The sequence below is a fragment of the Lepidochelys olivacea genome, assembly GCF_965140295.1.
Source record: "Lepidochelys olivacea isolate rLepOli2 genome assembly, chromosome: 13".
NCBI lineage: Eukaryota > Metazoa > Chordata > Testudines > Cheloniidae > Lepidochelys > Lepidochelys olivacea.
The window spans coordinates 37,470,522-37,480,449 of NC_140423.1; positions in this window are offsets into that span (position 1 = coordinate 37,470,522).

The window sequence follows — 9,928 nt, forward strand, 5'->3', positions numbered from 1 at the left end:
GATTTGTAAATCCCAATTTAAGGACAAGGAATTTACCATGCTTAAAATAGAACTCCTTTCCTCTAAATGCTTAAACTGAAATCAGATTTTGGTTTTGTAACTGTGGTTTTATGAACAAATGTCTGATCCTAGGTGGAACGGGTTCATAAAAGAGCGGGACTGTGTTGCACTAACAGGGCCTGCAAATTTACCCTAATTTTGAGTTTAATTGTAAGAAGTCAGTGAAAGTTCATAAGATGTTGTAATGACCAATAATAGCAAATGTTGATGTGCAAGGCACAGGGAAACCAGACAGAAAAATTGGATCAGTCTAAACTAAAAAGGTTACTTTGATATAATCCAAGGACCATGCTGAGAAATCATACTTGTTAAAGCCAGATGACATGGAGCCGGAAGTTAAAACTGATGTGTTGAAATTTAGGCCTAATTGGTGAACAAAATAATAAGGGGATGGGCCATTCTGCCCAACGCTGCCCTTTTGGTGTCCTTGTAACCGTGCCTTAGTGGGTCACAATGGAGGATGCCAAATTCAGGACGAACTGCTGAGAAATAGGGCAAACGCAACCCAAAACTGGTGGTTATTCTTTTATAAGATAGACCAAACCAGCCACAAAAGTAAACTCCTGTTTCCCCACACTGGCTAACAAGAAAACATAAAGGCAGTTTCCTCAGGCATTCTAGTTTTTCTATCAACACCAAAACCACTGGATTCAGAGATGAGTGGTTCTTTACAACCAGACTCATCAAATAATAGGTTCTTCTGATCCCAAAGTACCAGCCATACACCCAGGTCAATCTATAACTTAGATCTTACCCAAAAAAATCACGCTGTTGCCAATCCTTTAGTATCTAAAATCTAAAGGTTTATTTATAAAAAAAGAAAGAAAGAAAGGTGAGAGTTAAAATTGGTTAAAGGAAAAATTACATCCAGTAATGGCAAAGTTCTTGGTTCAGGCTTGTAGCAGTGATGGACTAAACTGCTGGCCTAAGTCAAGTCTCTGGAGAACATCCACAGCTGGGATGGGTCATTCAGGCCTTTGTTCAGAGCTTAATTTTGTAGCAAGGTTCCTCCAGCGGTACGAAGCAGGGCTGAAGACAAAGTGGAGAAGATGCAGCTGCACTGTTTAGTCTCTTGCCATGCAGCCTCTGCTTCCTTTGTTTCCAACACAAGCTGCCCCGCACGTGGCTGGGAAGCCTCAGAGTTCTGTCCATAGGCATCTCCCTGCAGGCCTTGCTGAGTCACAAGGCGTGTCTGCCTTCTCTCAATGGGTCAGTTGTGTAGCTGATGGTCCTCAATGGACCATGAAGCAGGCTAGGCAGTGCTGATGCCAAACTGTCTGGGGGTGTCATAGCATAAGTTTGAAATACAGACATACCTACTTATCTATATCTCATAATACAAAGGTGATACAAACATATGAACAAGATTATCATATCTGGCAAATTCTAACATTTTTGCAGATATCTTACATGGCCTATTTGGCTGTGACCAGGATCACAGTGCTGGCTAGCTATGGTCACTAAATTAGGGTGAACTGCAAAGAATGGGTCAGACAATTACCATAAAGCTGGTGGATATTCAAATGCTTATAACTTCACATACAAAAATGATACATGCATACAGATAGCATAATCATAACCTATTCATAGACACCTCACTCAACAACCTTTGTACAATATGTTCTGCAAATATATAACGGTGGTTGCAACAATGATCTATATGGTCATATTTTAATCAGTCACAGTCCTTCAGGAAAGAGATTTGGTGAGAAAAATCTAAAGAAGAAAAAGAAGAACAGTAGAGAAAGAGCGAGCGTGGAGTACTGGGCCTGGTGCAAGGCCTGAGGCCTGAACCAGAGGCTGTGAACCAAAGTCAGGCCACATACTAAGGCAGATGCTTACAAGTTCACTGTCCAGAACATGAACTTTGCAGAGTTGTTGCTAGCGTATTAAGCATTAGATATTTATGTAATTACATTTTAAGACTAGCCCAGATACATCCCCATCTAGCACAAGATAAGATGGTTTGAAAGAACAATGAATAGGGATGTTGTGTCCAAGATAACAGGAACAAGAAGAGGTAATAAAGAGATGTCATGAAACACGTCAGGTGGTACATAAATTGTACATCCCCGTTGTTTGTCTCAGTCTATAAATGTCGGGGTACCTCACCTTTACCCTTTGTGTGGCCTAGGGGACAGTAGAGACTCCCACTACTGACTGAGCCCCTCCTTGCCACTGAGCACTCATGTGTTAATGTCCCTGTAACCACAGAGCCAGGGCGCTAGGACTGTGCCTTGAGGGCAATACACCTGGCTGAGTGCCTTTGTCACCGAATGGTGCCTGTGGTCTTTCTTTATGAGTAACATCAAAGCCCACTGAATTTGCAGGCTGCCTGATCTGCTGTTAGTAGTGATAACTGGAGCTCCAAGGACAGAAGCACTGAGCATCCTGAACAGTGTTACCAGGTCTATGACCTTCTACTGTCAGTAGTTAGCAACAGGAGGCTGCTGGACTGAGCTTCACAATCATGGTTACAACCCCCGACCAAAATTCTATCCCAGGTGAACAAACAGACCTGTATAACAGCCACAAATTCCCAAATGGAGAAAAATGGAGGTGATGCCTGAGTGGGGACAGAGAATGGAAAATGGGGGGTGTTTGGGGGAGGGGGGAGCTATGGGTACAGTGGTGACTGGAGTGAGGGGAGGAGCATAGGATGGAGGTTCAGCAAAGGTACACCCTACAATGTACCTCAGGGATTTTGGCCTTATCCACGACCCCCCAGCACATCCCCTTTTCCAGGGATGCTCCATGTGGCTCCAGTCCGAGCTGATAGCCATTGCACGGACAGCTCCATGTCTGGTCACTCGGTGGCCGCCAGGTGCCATGAGAACCAGCAGCTTTGGTCGGCCTGGTACTGCAGCATGTCCTCCCCGTTGAGGTGATGGCATCGTCCTGCTCACAGGTCTTCAGGATCTGCATGTAGTAGGACTCTGGGGGCAGAATGGCTGCGTGAGGAACTGAGCAGCTGAGCACAGAGCTGCCACGAGGAGGAGAGGCAGGGCGAAGTTCTCCCATGTATAGAAACCAGGAGTCCTGGATTCCATCCCCTCTCCCCCACACTAAGTATTAGGGAAATCACTCCCCTCTGGTGTCCTCTCCCCCACCTCCCTCCAACCTAAATTCAAGTGCCCACCCATTCCCTTTCTGAGCCAAGCTGAGTGTTGGGGCTCAGGGACTCACCTGCCCTTGGGGAGCTGGTGTTCATCTTCCTCACCAGGCTCTGGTACTCGGTCTCCACCCAGGAGTCCCAGGCCTGGTACCAAGCTTTGCTCTCGCTCCAGAACTGGTCTCCCAGGTTGTACCCATTGCAGGGAGCCAGCCTGCCGGTGTTGCTGTCATAGGCTGAGAGCACCAAGTCATTCACCCTCATCACATGCAGCCGCTTGGGCAGACCAGGGGCCGCCCAGGGGGAGATGAGCTGGAAGCGGGAGACATGGTGAACCCCTGCAGGAAGGAGAGACACCGGGATGGGAATGGGACCCAGACAGGACAACAACCCAAGGGGCCCCTGCAGCACCCAGCCCTGGGGAAGAGAGACTGGGATGGGAATGGGACCCCAGCATCTGGAACAGCGACCCAAGGAGGCATCGTCCTGGAGGGGACAGGACGGCAGCTTTACAGGGTGAGACCGGAAGCCAGGACCCAGAGAGCTGGAGAGGCCCTCTGGTGTGTCCTCTCAGAGGAGCAGAGAGCACAGCTATCCCTGTGCTGACTGCTGAGCTCTCTGCTGCTCTGACAGGAAACATCAGAGGGCGAACCCAGACCCACAAGCTGAGCAAACTTCAATAAGCACAGATCAACTGTCCCTTCCCCCCGCTCACTGCGCCACAGGAAGTCCCGTTCCCCACCAGCACAATTAAGACTGAATAACTCCTGTTGATGTTTCCAAGTTGTCTCTATTATAACGTGGGGTCCTTTGTGTGTGTGTGTCGGGGGGGGGGAGGTTGCTCTCTGTGAGCACAGCAGGCTAGTCGTCAGAGGTGACCCAACACACAACTGTTGCAATCGGTCAGGACTGTGCCGGGACACATGACTTTGTGGGTGGTGTCCAGTGTAGAAGGCTGGCCTGTTGTTGCCTCACTAATGTTGTTCGGGCTGCTGGAGCTCTGCCAGCTGCTCGGTGGTTTTACCTCAGAAGCGCCGGTGTTATCAACACTGCCTAGGGTTATCAGCTGTCCCATATTACAAGGGACGTCCCTTATTGAAATAGAAAATAGCCTGTCCCATACTCGATTAGTCCTGGATGCTGTGACAGGCGGGGCCTTGATGGTCGAGTTGGGGCGCCCCTGTCAGCCCAGCTGTGACGCAGCAGGGAGTGGGGAGTATTGACCTGGGAATGTTGCAGGGGAGTTTTACTGGGACTGTCTGCATGGGGGATGGGAGACTTTCCTTGAGGGAAGATACCTGAGCATGTAACATGAGAGCCCAGGATGGGGATTGGGACCAGGTGACACCTTCTGCCCAGGAAACTGGACAGAGGCTGGAGGAGGAACGAGGCGGGGTGAGAGGGCTGGAGGGGGTTTCAGTTTGGAGCTGGCTGGGGAAACGGAGGGAGTGCCAGAACTGGGGTCTAAGCTCCCTGCCCCCCAGAAGGACTCGACTGAGGGGTCCCGGTTGTTCCTACAAGCTGTTTGGGACTGTGTTCCTGTCATCCAATAAACCTTCCATTTTACTGGTTGGCTGAGAGTCACGGGGAATCGCAGGAAGTGGGGGTGCAGGGCCCTGACTCCCCCACGCTCTGTGACACCAGTATGGGAGTGGCCCACTCCGCCACTCGGTCGTCAGGCTTCCCCGTTAAGTGGGTGATTTCTGCCAAGTGTGGCCCGGCCCCCAGCCGGGGGCACCTAAACAGATAACCCCTGGATTCTGAGAGGCAAAACAATCAAAGAGCCTGTGGCCCCGCAGCCTCCTGGCGGGGGCGGCAAAGCAATCAGTCTGGGAAATTAGCCCCCAGGTCAGGGCGAAGCAACAAGCAGGCTGCAGCCCCGGGGCGGGTTGAGGCAAGCGAACAATCAGTCTATAGGCCTAACGACTCTAGGGGCCGGGGTGTAGTTTCGGCAGCTTCCTCATCGCCAGCGGCTCGGCTTCCACGGTGGTCTCCGCAGTTGGCGGGTCGCCTGCCAGGCAGTCCAGGTCCCCGGGCTTTACCACCAGGGGCTCTGCAGGGGCCAACAGCGCACTCCCGCTCTCCCCTGGCCTGGGCTGCCTCCTTTTATAGGCGTTCTCCGCTTGGAGCACGTGCAGCAAGGGAGAGGGGGCGTGGCCTCCTGTGCCCACAGTGATTGGCCCGCCCCGGCTGGTACAGCCCTTATCCCGCATTTCAGCAGCAGAGAGCCAGTACCCATGGGTGCATCTTCCCAGTCCCCTCTGGACCCTTCAGGGCTGCGCAGGGAAAGCAGATGGGGCCATGTGCAAGCCTTTGAGTGCAGCCCCATGTGCTTTCCTGGCCCAGGTTCTTTCTGGCAGGAAAAGTGAACGGGGTCTGTGTGCCCTGGAGCTGCCCTGAAGGGCCAGGGTCAGGAAGGGGATCTGTCTGGCAGGGGGGTGGGTACTCCCAAGACCCAGCCTCCCCACTCGCAGAGGCTCTGCCTACGACCCCAGCACAGGAGCATCACTGCTGGTTGGTGGCTGCCGCAGCTGCACCGTGGGGAGCCAGATAGGTACGGAGCCTGGTCCTGTCAACCAAGACCACCGTCAGTGCTGCAAAAAGCAGCAAGAAACACTCCTGGCAAATGTAGGTGAGTCCTGCTTAGTATTATTATTAATAATGATATCAGGAGGAGGGGTGGGATGGGGGGTGCTAAGAAAACAGTCCCTTATTTTTGAAAGACAATGTTGGCAACCCTAATAGCAGATAGTGCAGCCTGATCATTCAGCAGACTTCGCTGCTGCTCACACAGAAGGACCACAAGCGTGGTTTGGTGACAAAGGCACTCGGCCAGTGTATTGCCTTCAAGGCACAGTCCTAGCGTCCTGGCGACAGGTACATTTACATATGAGTGTCCAGTGGCAAGGAGCAGCTCAGTCAGCAGCAGGAGTCTTCTGTCCCCTAGGCCACACAAAAGGATAAGGCAAGATACCCTGACATTTATAGAGTGAGACAAACAACTGGGATGTACAATTACACACCACCCATTGGTTGCCTATAGAGGCAATATTTCCCCTTTTGCAAGAACAGAGTCTGAGTGTAGAAAAGAAACTTTTAATAAAAAGGGGGAAGATAACTCAGCATTAACTTGGGAAGATGCTGCAAGCAGGAGTTGTAAGCATAAAACCATGAGCAAAACACCCACCCTAGAGTATGTTGGGCAGTGTCCTTTTGCCTCCAGTTCATAAGTCCAGCAACCAAAAGTTCCTTTAACGTGTCCCTCTCTTCTTCCTCCACTGCACCCCACTCACAGTTGTTGTCCTCGGACAGTGAAGACCCAGAGTTCAGAGGTGCCTCTGCAGAGTCCTCCTCCTACCCTCGCGGTGGGGGGACCTTGCTTCCTCAGCTGTCCAGGGGCTCGCTCCAGTATTAACCACCCTGCTGGCTGCTCACTGCTCTGCTCCGCCGGCTCCCCTGCCATCCACTCACCTCTGTGCTCCACCAGCCAGCCTGCTGGTCGATCGCCACTGCACTCCACTCCGCCGTCCGCCCTGCCAGCCACTCACCACTTCGCCAGCTGCTGTGCTGGTCCCTCCCTCAGTTGTCCTGACAGCTACTCACCACTCTGCTTTGCTCTGCACCCTCTGGGATGTATTGATGTCCCACCACGTAACACAGCTCTCAGTGATTTCAGCTGTTAGTGGGGAAGTCTCATGGCTAGTGCAGGCTGAGAAGTCTCTTGCATCAGAGACACTGTCCCAAAGCAGGTCTAATGCTTAGGCCTGGTTATCAGTGATTTCAGCTCTATTGGTCTGCAACAAGACTCTCCCTTGAGTCTCAATCAGCTCTGTTATTACACAGTGGAAACAGGAAGGGTCAAATGACGTCTAGGACCCTTAGGGAGGACCCACACCACCAGGTACAAGTACTTGTCCACACCCTCTCTCAACTCCACTGAGCTTTGGCACCCATGTCCCCTGCCTACCGAGTGCAGTTTTGCTGAGATTGAGTCCTTAGTCAGGGTGTGACGGGGTCCCCGGGGTGCAGCCTGGACTGTGGGACTGCTGAGCCCTCCAAACCCACCAGCCTGGGCTGCCTCTCACACTGTGATGCTGATTTCAGGCTACAAGCCTCTGGCAGGCCCTGCACTTACACAGCCATCCACAGGCAGGGACACACCCAGCTGAGGTACATGAATGATCCCCAGCCATTCATGAACCATTAATAAAGAGGCTTCAGCCAGTTTCCCCCAGCTCACCTGTCTTGCACCCCAGAACTGTCCCATCTTGCATTGGTCAGAGGCCTGGCCAGGGTAAGTTCATTACCTAGTTCACCACTTCGTCAAAGGAAGTGGACATGCACCAGCCTTTGTAACCTGAGCTGAGATTTCCCCAGGCACTTTAATGAAAACACACTCTTTTAGTATCAGGGGGTAGCCGTGTTAGCCTGTATCCACAAAAACAACAAGGAGTCCGGTGGCACCTTAAAGACTAACAGATTTATTTGGGCATAAGCTTTCGTGGGTAAAAAACCCCCTTCTTCAGATGCATCACACGCAACCACACTTACACTTCAAAGCGCTGCTGCGGGACTGCTCCCGCGACAGCGCTTTGAAGTTTCCAGTGTAGCCATGCCCTAATCAAGATTTGAACCAAGCACCCTAACAGATGGTACAAGCAGGTAACATTCCCTCAATACACAGGCTAGGACATCCTTCCAACCTGGGACCAAACTTCCCCAGTTCAAAGTCTTTGTCTTCCAGACATGCTTCCAGGTGCTGAGATGGGAGTGGAGGGAGAGAGAGAGGCCAAGTGATGATGTCATTCTCCCTCTTTTATACCTTCTTCCAGCTTGCTGGAAAGATCTTTTCTGTGATTTGGGTTAGTTCACCCCCATGGCATACATGCCTTCTCTGAGAAGACTCTGGGAGAGTGAATTGGGTGTTGATGAGCCATTAACACCCATCTGGCCGGTGATAGCTACTCCTTTGTTGTAACTGAAAGGCTGGCTGTGGGTGTTCCCAACCTCCAACATATTTCAGTGACAGCAATGCTTCATAACTCCACATACAATGATAGCACACACAATCCAACAAGATGTTAATGTTCAACAGATCAAGACTTTGGAAATGATACCTCACAAGGAATACTTTGTATGACACATATCATAATTATATGACAGTGTGAATATGGGGGTTCCATAGTACTTTGAGGTACAGAGTGTCACACAGGGAACGCCACGTACAGTTCTGCTGCCCTTGATTCACACAACAAGGATAACAACCCTTTAGTACCCCTGCGCCAATAACAAAGTGAATTGTGATCCAACACCAGCCAAAAGTCATCATATACCAAAAGCATCCCCATCATGCTGAGCACCTAGGCAGGGGGGTGTGTGCCCATCCAAACAAGGTTGGTTCCTGAAGTCCTCTTCGCCAGCTCATCTCTAGATGTCAGGGGACAGCTCATTCAGACCTTACATCGGCTAACGTGATTTTATGGCACATAAAGGGTAAGGGTTGCTTTACGGAAGGAAGGTGCATTCCCATGAAACATGGAGTGTGTATCGCAGTGGTCAAAACAACTGTCAATAAGACATACTATTTAATTAAAAACCCAAAGAGGCTCCAAAAAAGGAGCCACAATAGCTTGTGTTTTCTTTTTCACATGGCTGTGTGCTTTGGATGCAAAATCCAACCCGGCACCAAGACAGATCAGTGAATATAAGAAATAGAGCTTCACCATTAACATTCTTATCCAAAAGTTCTGTTTAGCCGTTGTGTCAAGTAAATGTCATTAGCAAGTAAAAACCTATATGGTAGTGTCAAGGTTCCTTCCCCACTCTGAACTCTAGGGTACAGATGTGGGGACCTGCATGAAAACCTCCTAAGCTTACTTTTACCAGCTTAGGTTAAAACTTCCCCAAGGTACAAACTATTTTACCTTTTGCCCTTGGACTTTATCGCTGCCACCACCAAACGTCTAACAGGTATATAATTCGGAAAGAGCCCGTTTGGAAATATCTTTCCCCCCAAAATCCTCCCAAACCTTACACCCCCTTTCCTGGGGAAAGTTTGATAAAAATCCTCACCGATTTGCATAGGTGACCACAGACCCAAACCCTTGGATCTTAAGAACAATGAAAAAGCAATCAGGTTCTTAAAAGAAGGATTTTAATAGAAGAAAAAGTAAAAAATCACCTCTGTAAAATCAGGATGGTAAATACCTTACCGGGTAATTAGATTCAAAACATAGAGAATCCCTCTAGGCAAACCCTTAAGTTACAAAAAGACACAAAAACAGGAATCTACATTCCATTCAGCACAGCTTATTTTCTCAGCCATTTAAAGAAATCAGAATCTAACGCATATCTAGCTAGATTACTTACTAAGTTCTCAGACTCCATTCCTGTTCTGTCCCCGGCAAAAGCATCACACAGACAGAGAGCCCCTTTGTTTCTCCCCCCTGCCTCCAGCTTTGAAAGTATCTTGTCTCCTCATTGGTCATTGTGGTCAGGTGCCAGCGAGGTTATCCTAGCTTATTAACCCTTTTTCAGGTGAAAGGGTTTTTCCTCTGGCCAGGAGGGATTTTAAAGGTGTTTACCCTTCCCTTTATATTTATGACAGGTAGTGATATGAAAATGGAAAAAGAATAATTGTATTAAAACTAAGCAATTGTATAAAAGATTGAAATGCCCTTGATTAAAAACAAATCCAACAAGTAGCTTAGGGTTACAGCTATTGAAAATATTGTTTCACAATATTTAGTTGATTAA